This window comes from Chlorocebus sabaeus, chromosome 25 (genome assembly GCF_047675955.1).
Source record: "Chlorocebus sabaeus isolate Y175 chromosome 25, mChlSab1.0.hap1, whole genome shotgun sequence".
NCBI classification, from domain to species: Eukaryota; Metazoa; Chordata; class Mammalia; order Primates; family Cercopithecidae; genus Chlorocebus; species Chlorocebus sabaeus.
This window is the reverse complement of record NC_132928.1, coordinates 60,256,832-60,269,674: the sequence shown is the minus strand read 5'-3', so window position 1 is coordinate 60,269,674 and position 12,843 is coordinate 60,256,832. Positions and strand designations below refer to the sequence as shown.

The 12,843-nt window shown below is 41.5% G+C and overlaps 1 protein-coding gene and 1 pseudogene across 5 annotated transcripts in view; one reads left to right on the top strand and one right to left on the bottom strand.

Moving 5' to 3' along the window:
- CCDC181 (coiled-coil domain containing 181) overlaps positions 1 to 12,843 on the bottom strand; it is a 34,226-nt gene that overhangs the window by 5,900 nt on the left and 15,483 nt on the right. The gene's annotated exons all lie outside the window — the stretch shown is intronic.
- Positions 11,024 to 12,261, top strand: LOC103230622 (ornithine decarboxylase antizyme 1 pseudogene; annotated as a pseudogene).

Below are 12,843 nucleotides of genomic sequence, written 5' to 3'. Positions count from 1 at the left end.
AAAGATCCACAGTCTATTGACCAACTTTAAAAAATCACTGGATATCTAAAGAAACAAGAAAACGTGACCCATAATCCAGAGAAAGAGGCCTTCAATAGTAACAGATCAATCTTAACATGACATGGATATTGGCATTTAGATACAAACAGGTCTAATATTTAAGAAATGGAAAGATGAATATAAAACAGGTCTAATATGTAAGAAATGAAAAGGTGAATATAATGAATAAACAGAGAATCTCAGTAAAGAAACGGAAACTTAAAAAAATAAACTGATAGGAGGATCCAAGATGGCCGAATAGGAACAGCTCCAGTCTACAGCCCCCAGCATAAGTGATGCAGAAACCGGGTGATTTCTGCGTTTCTAACTAAGGTACTGGGTTCATCTCACTGGGGCTTAACAGATAGTGGGTGCAGCCCACAAAGCAGGGCAGGGCAATGCCTCAGCCAAGAAGTGCAAGGGGTCGGGGAATTCCCTTTCCTAGCCAAGGGAAGCTATGACAGACGATACCTGGAAAATCGGGACACTCCCACCCTAATACTGCACTTTTCCAATGGTCTTAGCAAACGGCACACCAGGAGATTATATCCCACACCTGGCTCGGAGGGTCCCACACCCACGAAGCCTCGCTCACTGCTAACACAGTAGTGTGAGATCAAACTGCAAGGCCGCAGCGAGGCTAGGGGAGGGATGTCTGCAATTGCTGAGGCTTGAATAGGTAAACAAAGGAGCCAGGAAGCTCGAACTGGGAGGAGCCCACCACAGCTCAAGGAGGCCTGCCTGCCTCTGTAGACTCCACCTCTGGGGGCAGGGCATAGCTGAACAAAAGGCAGCAGAAACTTCTGCAGACTTAAATGTCCCAGTCTGACAGCTTTGAAGAGAGTAGTGGTTTTCCTAGCACGGAGTTTGAGATCTGAGAATGGACAGACTGTCTCCTCAAGTGGGTCGCTGACCCCCGAGTAGCCTAAGTTGGAGACAGCTCCCAGTAGGGGCCAACTGACATGTCATACAGCTGGATGCCCCTCTGAGATGAAGCTTCCAAAGGAAGGATCAGGCAGCAACATTTGCCATTCTGCAATATTTGCTGTTCTGCAGCCTCCGCTGGTGATACCCAAGCAAACAGCGTCTGGAGTGAACCTCCAGCAAACTCCACTAGACCTGCAGGTGAGGGTCCTGTTAGAAGGAAAACTAAAAAACTGAAAGAACATCCACACCAAAACCCCATCTGTATGTCACCATCATCAAAGACCAAAGGTAGATAAAACCACAAAGATGGGGAGAAACCAGAGCAGAAAAGCTGAAAATTCGAAAAATCAGAGTGCCTCTTCTCCTCCAAAGGAACACGGCTCCTCCCCAGCAACAGAACAAAGTTGGATGGAGAATGACTTTGACGAGTTGAGAGAAGAGGCTTCAGACGATCAGTAAAAACAAACTTCTGCGAGCTAAAGAAGGATGTTCGAAACCATCGCAAAGAAGCTAAAAACCCTGAAAAAAGATTAGAAGAATGGCTAACTAGCATAAACAGTTAAAGAAGACCTTAAATGACCTGATGGAGCTGAAAACCATGGCACAAGAACTATGTGACGCATGCACAAGCTTCAGTAGCCAATTTCATCCAGTGGTAGATAGGGTATCAGTGATTGAAGATCAAATGAATGAAATGAAGTGAGAAGAGAAGTTTAGAGAAAAAGAGTAAAATGAAACAAACAAAGCCTCCAAGAAATATGGGACTATGTGAAAAGACAAAATCTACGTCTAATTGGTATACCTGAAAGTGATGGGAGAATGGAACCAAGTTGGAAAACACTCTTCAGGATATTATTCAGGAGAACTTCCCCAACCTAGCAAGGCAGGCCAACATTCAAATTCAGGAAATACAGAGAATACCATAAAGATATTCCTCGAGAAGAGCAACTCCAAGACACATAATTGTCAGATTCACCAAAGTTGAAATGAAGGAGAAAATGTTAAGGGCAGCCAGAGAGAAAGGGCGGGTTACCGACAAAGGGAAGCCAATCAGACTAATAGCAGATCTCTCGGGAGAAACACTACAAGCCAGAAGAGAGTGGAGGCTAATATTCAACATTCTTAAAGAAAAGAATTTTCAACCCAGAATTTCATATCCAGCCAAACTAAGCTTCATAAGTGAAGAAGAAATGAAATCCTTTACAGAAAAACAAATACTGAGAGATTTTGTCACTACCAGGCCTGCCTTACAAGAGCTCCTGAAGGAAGCACTAAACATGGAAAGGAACAACTGGTGCCAGCCACTGCAAAAACATGCCAATTGTAAAGACCATGAATGCTAGGAAGAAACTGCATCAACTAACAGGCAAAATGACCAGCTAACATCATAATGACAGGATCAAATTCACACATAACAATATTAACCTTAAATGTAAATGGACTGAATGCTCCAATTAAAAGACACAGACTGGCAATCGGATAAAGAATCAAGACCCACCAGTGTACTGTATTCAGGAAACCCATCTCATGTGCAGACACACACATAGGCTCAAAATAAAGGCATGGAGGAAGATCTGCCAAGCAAATGGAAAATAAAACAAAAAAAAAGCAGGGGTTGCAACACTAGTCTCTGATAAAACAGACTTTAAACCAAAAATCAAAAAAGACAAAGAAGGGCATTACATAATGGTAAAGGGATCAATGCAACAAGAGCTAACTATCCTAAATATATATGCACCCAATACACAAGCACCCAGTATTGGGGTCCATGCCGGGGGTGGTGCAGAACGAACAGACACAAAAGACAAAGAAAAACAGACAACATGGCGGCCGCACTCAGAGCCTCCACCTCACTTTATTTATACTCCATAAACCCCACGTCAGCAGAAAGAACGCAATGCAAAACAAACTTTCTTTTCCCAGATGTAACCTTCTACTCAGTTCCTTGTCTCTATGCTCTTCCTTATCTGCCCGCCTTCTTGGCGCCTACGGGAGTTCATTAAAAGTTCAATTGGAGATACTGTCCCTGAGCCCTATCTATTCTCAGCATACTGTTTTCAAAGGCCCTTGCAACCCAGATTCATAAAGCAATACTTTAGACACCTACAAAGAGACTTAGACTCCCAAACAATAATAATGAGAGACTTTAACACCCCACTGTCAACATTAGACAGATCAATGAGACAGAAAGTGAACAAGGATATCCAGGAATTGAACTCAGTCCAGCACCAAGTGGACCTAATAGATATCTACAGAACACTGCACCACAAATCAACAGAATATACATTCTTCTCAGCACCACATAGCACTTATTCCAAAATTGACCACACAGTTGGAAGTAAAGCACTTCTCAGCAAATGTAAAAGAACAGAAATCACAACAAACTGTCTCTCAGGCTACAGTGCAATCAAACTAGAACTTAGGATTAAGAAACTCACTCAAAACAGCTCAACTACATGGAAACTGAACAATCTTCTCCTGAATGGGTAAATAATAAAATTAAGGGAAAAATAAATAAGTTCTTTGAAACCAATGAGAACAAAGACACAGTGTACTAGATCTCTGGGACACAGCTAAAGCAGTGTTTAAAGGGAAATTTACAGCACTAAACGCCCACAGGAGAAAGCAGGAAATATCAAAATCAACATTTAAACATCACAATTAAAAGAACTAGAGAAGCAAGAGCAAACACATTCAAAAGCTAGCAGAAGGCATAATTAAGATCTGAGCAGAACTGAAGGAGTTAGAGATAAAAGAAGCCCTTCAAAAAATTAATGAATCCAGAAGCTGGTTTTTTGAAAAGATCAACAAAATCGATAGACCACTAGCAAGACTAACAAAGAAGAAAAGAGAGAAGAATCAAATAGACACAAGAAAAAACGATAAAGGGGATATCACCACTGATCCCACAGAAATACAAACTACCATCAGAGAATACTACAAAAACCTCTACACAAATAAACTAGAAAATCTAGAAGAAATAGATAAATTCCTGGACACTTACACCCTCCCAAGACTAAACCAGGAAGAAGTTGAATCCCTGAATAGACCAATAACAGGCTCTGAAATTGAGGCAATAATTAATAGCCTACCAACCAAAAAAAGTGCAGGATGAGATGGATTCACAGCTGAATTCTACCAGAGGTACAAAGAGGAGCTGATACCATTCCTTCTGAAACTATTCAAATTATTAGAAAAAGAGGAATCCTCGCTAACTCATTTGATGAGGCCAGCATCATCCTGATACCAAAGCCTGGCAAAGACACAACAAAAAAAGAGAATTTTAGACCAATATCACTGATGAACATCGATGTAAAAATCCTCAATAAAATACTGGCAAACCGGATCCAGCAGCACATCAAAAAGCTTATCCACCATGATCAAGTTGGCTTCATCCCTGGAAGGCAAGGTTGGTTCAACATACACAAATCAATAAACGTAATCCATCATATAAACAGAACCAAAGATAAAAACTACAAGATTATCTCAACAGATGCAGAAAAGGCCTTTGACAAAATTCAACAGCCCGTCATGCTAAAAACTCTCCATAAACTAGGTATTGATGGGACGTATCTCAAAATAATAAGAGCTATTTATGACAAACCCACAGCCAATATCATACTGAATGGGCATAACTGGAAGCATTCCCACTGAAAACTGGCACAAGACAGGGATGCCCTCTCTCACCACTCCTATTCAACATAGTGTTGGAAGTTCTGGCCAGGGCAATCAGGCAGGTGAAAGAAATAAAGGGTATTCAATTAGGAGAAGAGGAAGTCAAATTGTCCCTGTTTGCAGATGACATGATTGTATATTTAGAAAACCCCATTGTCTCAGCCCAAAATCTCCTTAAACTGATAAGCAACTTCAGCAAAGTCTCAGGATACAAAATCAATGTGCAAAAATCACAAGCATTCCTATACAACAATAACAGACAAACAGCCAAATCGTGAGTGAACTCTCATTCACAATTTCTTCCAAGATAATAAAATACCTAGGAATCCAACTTACAAGGGATGTGAAGGACCTCTTCAAGGAGAACTACAAACCACTGCCCAACGAAATAAAAGAGGACACAAACAAATGGAAGAACATTCCATGCTCATGGATAGGAAGAATCAATATCATGAAAATGGCCATACTGCCCAAGGTAATTTATACATTCAATGCCATCCCCATCAAGCTACTAATGACTTTCTTCACAGAATTGGAAAAAACTGCTTTAAAGTTCATATAGAAGCAAAAAAGAGCCTGCATTGCCAAGACAATCCTAAGCAAAAAGAACAATGCTGGAGGCATCACACTACCTGACTTCAAACTATACTGGAAGGATACAGTAACCAAAACAGCATGGTACTGGTACCAAAACAGAGATATAGACCAATGGAACAGAACAGAGCCCTCAGAAATAATACCACACATCTACAACCACCTGATGTTTGACAAACCTGAGAAAAACAAGAAATGGGGGAAGGAGTCCCTATTTAATAAATGGTGCTGGGAAAACTGGCTAGCCATAAGTAGAAAGCTGAAACTGGATCCCTTCCTTACACCTTATACAAAAATTAATTCAAGATGGATTCGAGACTTAAATGTTAGACCTAAAACCATAAAAACCCTAGAAGAAAACCTAGGCAATACCATTCAGGACGTAGGCATGGGCAAGGACTTCATGACTAAAACACCAAAAGCAATGGCAACAAAAGCCAAAATCGACAAATGGGATCTAATTGAACTAAAGAGCTTCTGCACAGCAAAAGAAACTACCATCAGAGTGGACAGGCAACCTACAGCAAGGAAGGAAATTTTTACAATCTACTCATCTGACAAAGGCTAATATCCAGAATCTACAGAGTTTAAACAAATTTACAACAAAAAATCAAACAACCCCATCAAAAAGTGGGCAAAGGATATGAATAGACACTTCTCAAAAGAAGACATTTATGCAGCCAACAGACACATGAAAAAATGCTCATCATCACTGGCCATCAGAGAAATGCAAATAAAACCACAATGAGATACCATCTCACACCAGTTAGAATGTTGATCATTAAAAAGTCAAGAAACAACAGGTGCTGGAGAGGATGTGGAGAAATAGGAATGCTTTTACATTGTTGGTGGGACTATAAACTAGTTCAAACATTGTGGAAGACAGTGTGGCGATTCCTCAAGGATCTAGAACTAGAAATACCATGTGACCTAGCCATCCCATTACTGGGTATATACCGAAAGGATTATAAATCATGTTGCCATAAAGACACATGCACACATATGTTTATTGTGGCACTATTCACAATAGCAAAGACTTGGAACCAACCCAAATGTCCATCAGTGAGAGACTGGATTAAGAAAATGTGGCACATATGTATATATTCCATATACCATGGAATACTATGCAGCCATAAAAAAGGATGAGTTCATGTCCTTTGTAGGGACATGGATGAAGCTGGAAACCATCATTCTGAGCAAACTATCACAAGGACAGAAAACCAAACACTGCATGTTCTCACTCATAGGTGGGAACCAAACAATGAAAACACTTGGACACAGGTTGGGGAACATCACACACCAGGGCCTGTCATGGGGTGGAGACATAGCATTAGGAGATATATCTAATGTAAAGGATGAGTTAACAGGTGCAGCACACCAACATGGCACATGTATACATATGTAACAAACCTGCACGTTGTGCACATGTACCCTAGAACTTAAAAGTATAATTTAAAAAAAGAAATCAAACACACCCACCACAAAAAAATTTGAAAAAAAAAAAAAAAAAAAAAAAAACACACACACACAACCTAAATTCCCTGAATGGGCTTGACAGTGGAATGAACACTGCAGAAGTACTGATGCCTCAAGATGGATCAACAGAAATGATTTAAACTGAACAAAGGAAAAAAATTTTCAGTAAACAGAAGTTTAGTAACATGATATAACAGCACGTGTTAGAACATATGTAAAATTTGATTTTCAGAAGGAGAAGAGAAAAAGATAAAGTAGGAGAAGAAAAATAAAGAATAAAGACCTTTGAAGAAAGAGTGGCTGAGAATTTCCCAAATCTGGTACAAAACATGAACATAAAGATCCAAGAAGCTCAGCAAAACCCAGGTGAGGTAAATTCAAAGAAAATCACACGTGTCACAAACTTCTAAAAACCAAAGCCAGGAAAATTTTAAAGAAGCAAGAGGAAAAAAACTTATTATATACACAAGAACAATAAGAATGATAGCCAACCTCTGAATAGAAACAATGGATGTTGTAAAACAATTGAACATCATCTTTAAAATGCTGCAGGGGAAAAATACCTATCAGCCTCAAATTCTATATCCAGCAAAAGGAAAAAAAAATTCTTCAAAGGTGATATTCCACACATTCAGTATAAATATTATAATCAGAGCAATGCTTTTAAAAAAGCATGCAGAGGCATTCCTAAAAAGTATATAAGAAAATAAAAAGGACTGTTTTTTAAACACTTGATTAGAAAGCAGAAAAGGAAGAGTAATTGAACAAATAGATAACAAATATCAAAATGACAGATTTTAAAACTATCAGATCAATAATTATAATTAAATACACGGGTGGCTGGCAAGACAGCCAAATGGGAACAGCTCCAGTCTGCAGCTCCCAGCGAGATCAACACAGAAGGCAGGTGATTCCTGTGTTTCTAACTGAGGTACTCTGCTCATCTCACTGGGACTGGTTAGACAGTGGGTGCAGCCCACAGAGAGTGAGCCAAGGCAGGGTGAAGCATCACCTTACCTGGGAAGTACTAAGGGTCAGGGAACTCCCTCCCCTAGCCAAGGGAAACCGTGAGGGACTGTGCCATAAGGAACAGTGCAATATGGCCCAAATACCACGCTTTTCCCAGGGTCTTCACAACCAGGAGACCAGGAGATTCCCTTGAATGCCTATACCACCAGGGCCCTGGGTTTCAAGCACAAAACTGGGCAGCCATTTGGGAAGACACCGAGCTAGCTGCAGGAGTTATTCTTCATACTGGACTGCCAGTGAGAGAGAACCATTCACTCCCCTGGAAATGGGGCTAAAGCCAGGGAGCCAAGTGGTCTAGCTCAGTGGATCTCATCCCAACAAAGCCCAGCAAGCTAAGATCCACTGGCTTGAAATTCTCACTGCCAGCACAGCAGTCTGAAGTCGACCTGGCATGCTTGAGCTTGGTGTGGGGAGGGGCATCCACCATTACTGAGGGCTTGAGTAGGCAGTTTTCCACTCACAGCCAGGAAGTTAGAACTGGGCAGAGCCCACCACAGTTTGGCAAAGCCAGACTGCCTCTCTAGATTACTCCTCTCTGGGCAGGGCATATATGAAAGAAAGGCAGCAGCCCCAGTCAGGGGCTTATAGATAGAAGTCCCATCACCCTGGGACAGAGCACCTGGGGGAAAGGGTGGCTACAGGCACAGCTTCAGCAGACTTAAATGTCCCTGCCTGCCAATTCTGAAGAGAGCAGCAGATTTCCCAGCACAGTGCTTGAGCTCTGCTAAGGGACAGACTGCCTCCTCAGGTGGGTCCCTAACCCCTGTGCCTCCTGACTGGGAGACACCTCCCAGCAGGGGTCGAGAGATACTTCACATAGGAGAGCTCTGGTGGGTGCCCCTCTGGGACAAAGCTTCTGGAGGAAGGAACAGGAAGCAATCTTTACTGTTTTGCAGCCTCTGCTAGTGACACCCAAGCAAACAAGGTCTGGAGTGGACCTCCAGCAAACTCCAGCAGACCTGAAGCAGAGGGGCCTGACTGTTAGAAGGAAAATTAACAAACAGAAAGGAATAGCATCAACATCAACAAAAAGGATATACACATGAAAACCCCATCCAAAGATCACCAACATCAAATACCAAAGAAAGATAAATCCATAAAGACGAGGAAAGCCCCTCGCAAAAAGGCTGAAAACTCCAAAAACCAGAATGCCTCTTCTCCTCCAAAGGATTACAACTCCTCGCCAGCAAGGGAACAAAACTGGACAGAGAATGAGTCTGACGAATTGACAGAAGTAGGCTTCAGAAGGTGGGTAATAACAACCTCCTCTGGACTAAAGGAGCATGTTCTAACACAATGCAAGGAAGCTAAGAATGTTGAAAAAAGGTTGGATGAATTGCTAACTAGAATAACCAGTTTAGAGAAGAACATAAATGACCTGATGGAGCTGAAAAACACAGCACAAGAACTTCGTGAAACATACACAACTATCAATAGCCAAATCAATGAAGTGGAAGAAAGGATATCAGAGACTGAAGATCAACATAATGAAATAAAATGTGAAGACAAGATTAGAGAAAAAAGAATGAAAAGGAACAAACTTGGCCTCCAAGAAATATGGAACTATGTGAAAAGACCAAACCTACATGATTGGTGTACCTGAAAGTGACAGAGAGAATGGAACCAAGTTGGAAAACCCTCTTCAGGATATTACCCAGGAGAAATTCCCAAACCTAGCAAGGTAGGCCAATATTCAAATTCAGGAAATACAGAGAACACTACAAAGATACTCCTGGAGAAGAGCAACACCAAGACACATAATCGTCATATTCACCAAGTTTGAAATGAAGAAAAAAAATGTTAAGGGCAGCCAGAGAGAAAGGTCGGGTTACCCACAAAGGGAAGCTCATCAGACTAACAGCAGATCTCTCTGCAGAAACCCTACAAGTCAGAAGAGAGTGGGGGCCAATATTCAACATTCTTAAAGAAAAGAATTTTCAACCCAGAATTTCATATCCAGCCAAACTAAGCTTAATAAGTAAAGGAGAAATAAAATTCTTTACAGACAAGCAAATGCTGAGAGATTTTGTCACCACCAGGCCTGCCTTAAAAGAGCTCCTGAAGGAAGGACTAAATATGGAAAGGAAAAACTGGTACCAGCCACTGCAAAAACATGCCAATTGTAAATACCACTGACACTATGAAGAAACTGCATCAACTAACAGGCAAAATAACCAGCTAGCATCATAATGATAGGATCAAATTCACACATAACAATATTAACCTTTACTGTAAATAGGGTAAATGCCCCAATTAAAAGACACAACTGGCAAATCGGATAAGAGTTAAGACCCATAGGTGTGCTGTATTCAGGAGACCCACTCACGTGTAAAGACACACATAGGCTCAAAATAAAGGGATGGAGGAATATTTACCAAGCAAATGGAAAGGGAAAAAAAAAAAAAGCAAGGGTTGCAATACTAGTCTCTGATAAAACAGACTTTAAGCCAGAAAAGATCAAAAAAGACAAAGAAGGGCATTACATAATGGTAAAGGGATCAATGCAACAAGAAGGGCTAACTATCCTAAATATATATGTAACTGATACATGAGCACCCAGATTCATGAAGCAAGCCCTTAGAGACCTACAAAGAGACTTAGACTCCCACACAATAGTAGTGGGAGACTTTAACACCCTGCTGTCAATATTAGTTCAACAAGACAGAAAATTAACAAGGATATTCAGGACTTGAACTCAGCACTGTACCAAGCAGACCTAATAGACAGCTACAAAACTCTCCACCCCAAATCAACAGAATATACATTCTTCTCAGCACCACATCGCACTTATTCCAAAACTGACCACCTAGTTGGAAGTAAAGCACTCCTCAGGAAATGCAAAAGAATGCAAATCATAACAGTCTGTCACACCACAGTGCAATCCAATTAGAACTCAGGATTAAGAAACTCACTCAAAACTGCACAGCTACATGGAAACTGAACAACCTTCTCCTGAATAAAACAACCTTCACCTGGATAAATAACAAAATTAAGGCAGAAATAAATAAGTTCTTTGAAACCAATGAGAACAAAGACACAATGTACCAGATCTCTGGGACACAGTTAAAGCAATGTTTAAAGGGAAATTTATAGCACTAAATGCCCACAGGAGAAAGCGGGAAATATCTAAAATCAACATTTTAACATCACAATTAAAAGAACTAGAGAAGCAAGAGCAAACACATTCAAACGCTAGCAGAAGGCAAGAAATAACTAAGATCAGAGCAGAACTGAAGGAGATAGAGACATGAAGAACCCTTCAAAAAAAATCAATTAATCACGAATGGCGAGTAGCGGCGGCGGCGGGAGGGAGAGGCGCAGGGGAGGTTTTCCTGGTTTCAGACCCCACTGGCGGGATGGTGAAATCCTCCCGCAGCAGACCCTTAATAGCCACTGCTTCGCCAGAGAGAAGGAAGGGGATAAACCCAGTGCCACCATCCACGCCAGTCGCACCATGCCGCTTCTAAGCCTGCACAGCCCCGTGGGCAGCAGCACTGAGAGTTCCAGGCTCTCCCTCCGCTGCTGTAGTAACCGGGCTCCGGGGCCTTGGTGGTGCTCCTGATGCCCCTCACCCACCCCTGAAGATCCCAGGTGGGGAGGGAATAGTCAGAGGGATCACAATCTTTCAGCTAACTTATTCTACTCCGATGATTGGCTGAATGTAACAGAGGAAGTAACCTCCAACGACAAGATGAGGATTCTCAACCTCCAGTCCAGGCTCACAGACGCCAAACGCATTAACTGTTGAACAGTGCTGAGTGGAGTCAGCCTCTACATCGAGATCCCGGGCGGCGGCTGCCTGAGGGGAGCAAGGACAGCTTTGTAGTTCCCCTGGAATTCGCTGAGGAGCAGCTGCGAGCCAACCATGTCTTTCTTCATTTGCTTCCACAAGAAACCACGAGGACAGAGCTGCCTTGCTCTGACTTTTTGAGCTTTGAGACTGTGAGACCAGGGCATCCCCTTGTCCCCAAGACTCGGGACGCTTGCTTCACGGCCTGCACGTTCGAGAGAGAGTCTTCCGGAGAGGAGGAGCAGTAGGGCCGCCTGGGGACTGGGCATCCGGCCTCTGGGGCCACCCCTTGTCAGCCTGGTAGGTGGAAACGTAGACTCACTCATCTCACCTGGGTTTGTCCGCATGTTGTAGTTGTGCAAATAAATGCTCACTCCAAATTAAAAAAAAAAAATCAATTAATCCAGGAGCTGTGTTTTTGAAGATAAACAAAATAGATAGACTGCTCTCCAGACTAATAGAGAAGAAAAGAGAGAAGAATCAAAGACACAATTAAAAAAAATGATAAAGGGTGTACATCACCACTGATCACACAGAAATGCAAACTACCATCATATAATGAACTATATAATACTAAAAACACCTCTTTGCAAATAAACTACAAAATCTAAAAGAAATGGATAAATTCCTAGACACATACACCCTCCCAAGACCAAACCATAAATAAGTCAAATCCCTGTGTAGACCAATAACAAGTTCTGAATTGAGGCAGTAATAGCCTACCAACCAAAAAAAGCTGAGGACCAGACAGATTCACAGCTGAATTCTATCAGCAGTACAAAGAGGAGCTGATATCATTACTTCTGAAACTATTCTAAGTAATAGAAAAAGAGAGATTCCTACCTAACTTATTTTATGAGGCCAGCATCATCCTGATACTAAAGCCTGGCAGAGACACAACAAGAAAAGAAAATTTCAAGCCAATATCCCCGATGAACATCGATGTGAAAATCCACAATAAAATACCAGCAAACTGAATCCAGCAGCACATGAAAAAGTTCAAGATCAAGTCAGCTTCATCCCTGGGATGCAAGGCTGGTTCAATATATACAAATCAATAAACATAATCCATCATATAAACAGAAACAATGATGAAAACTACACGATTATCTCAATAGATGCAGAAAAGGCCTTCAATAAAATTCAACAGCCCTTCATGCTACAACCTCTCAATAAACTAAATATTGATGGGACATATCTCAAAATAATAAGAGCTATTTATGACAAATCCATAGCCAATATCATACTGAATGGGCAAAAGCTGGAAGCATTCCCTTTGAAAACTGGCACAAGACAAGGATGCCCTCTCTCAC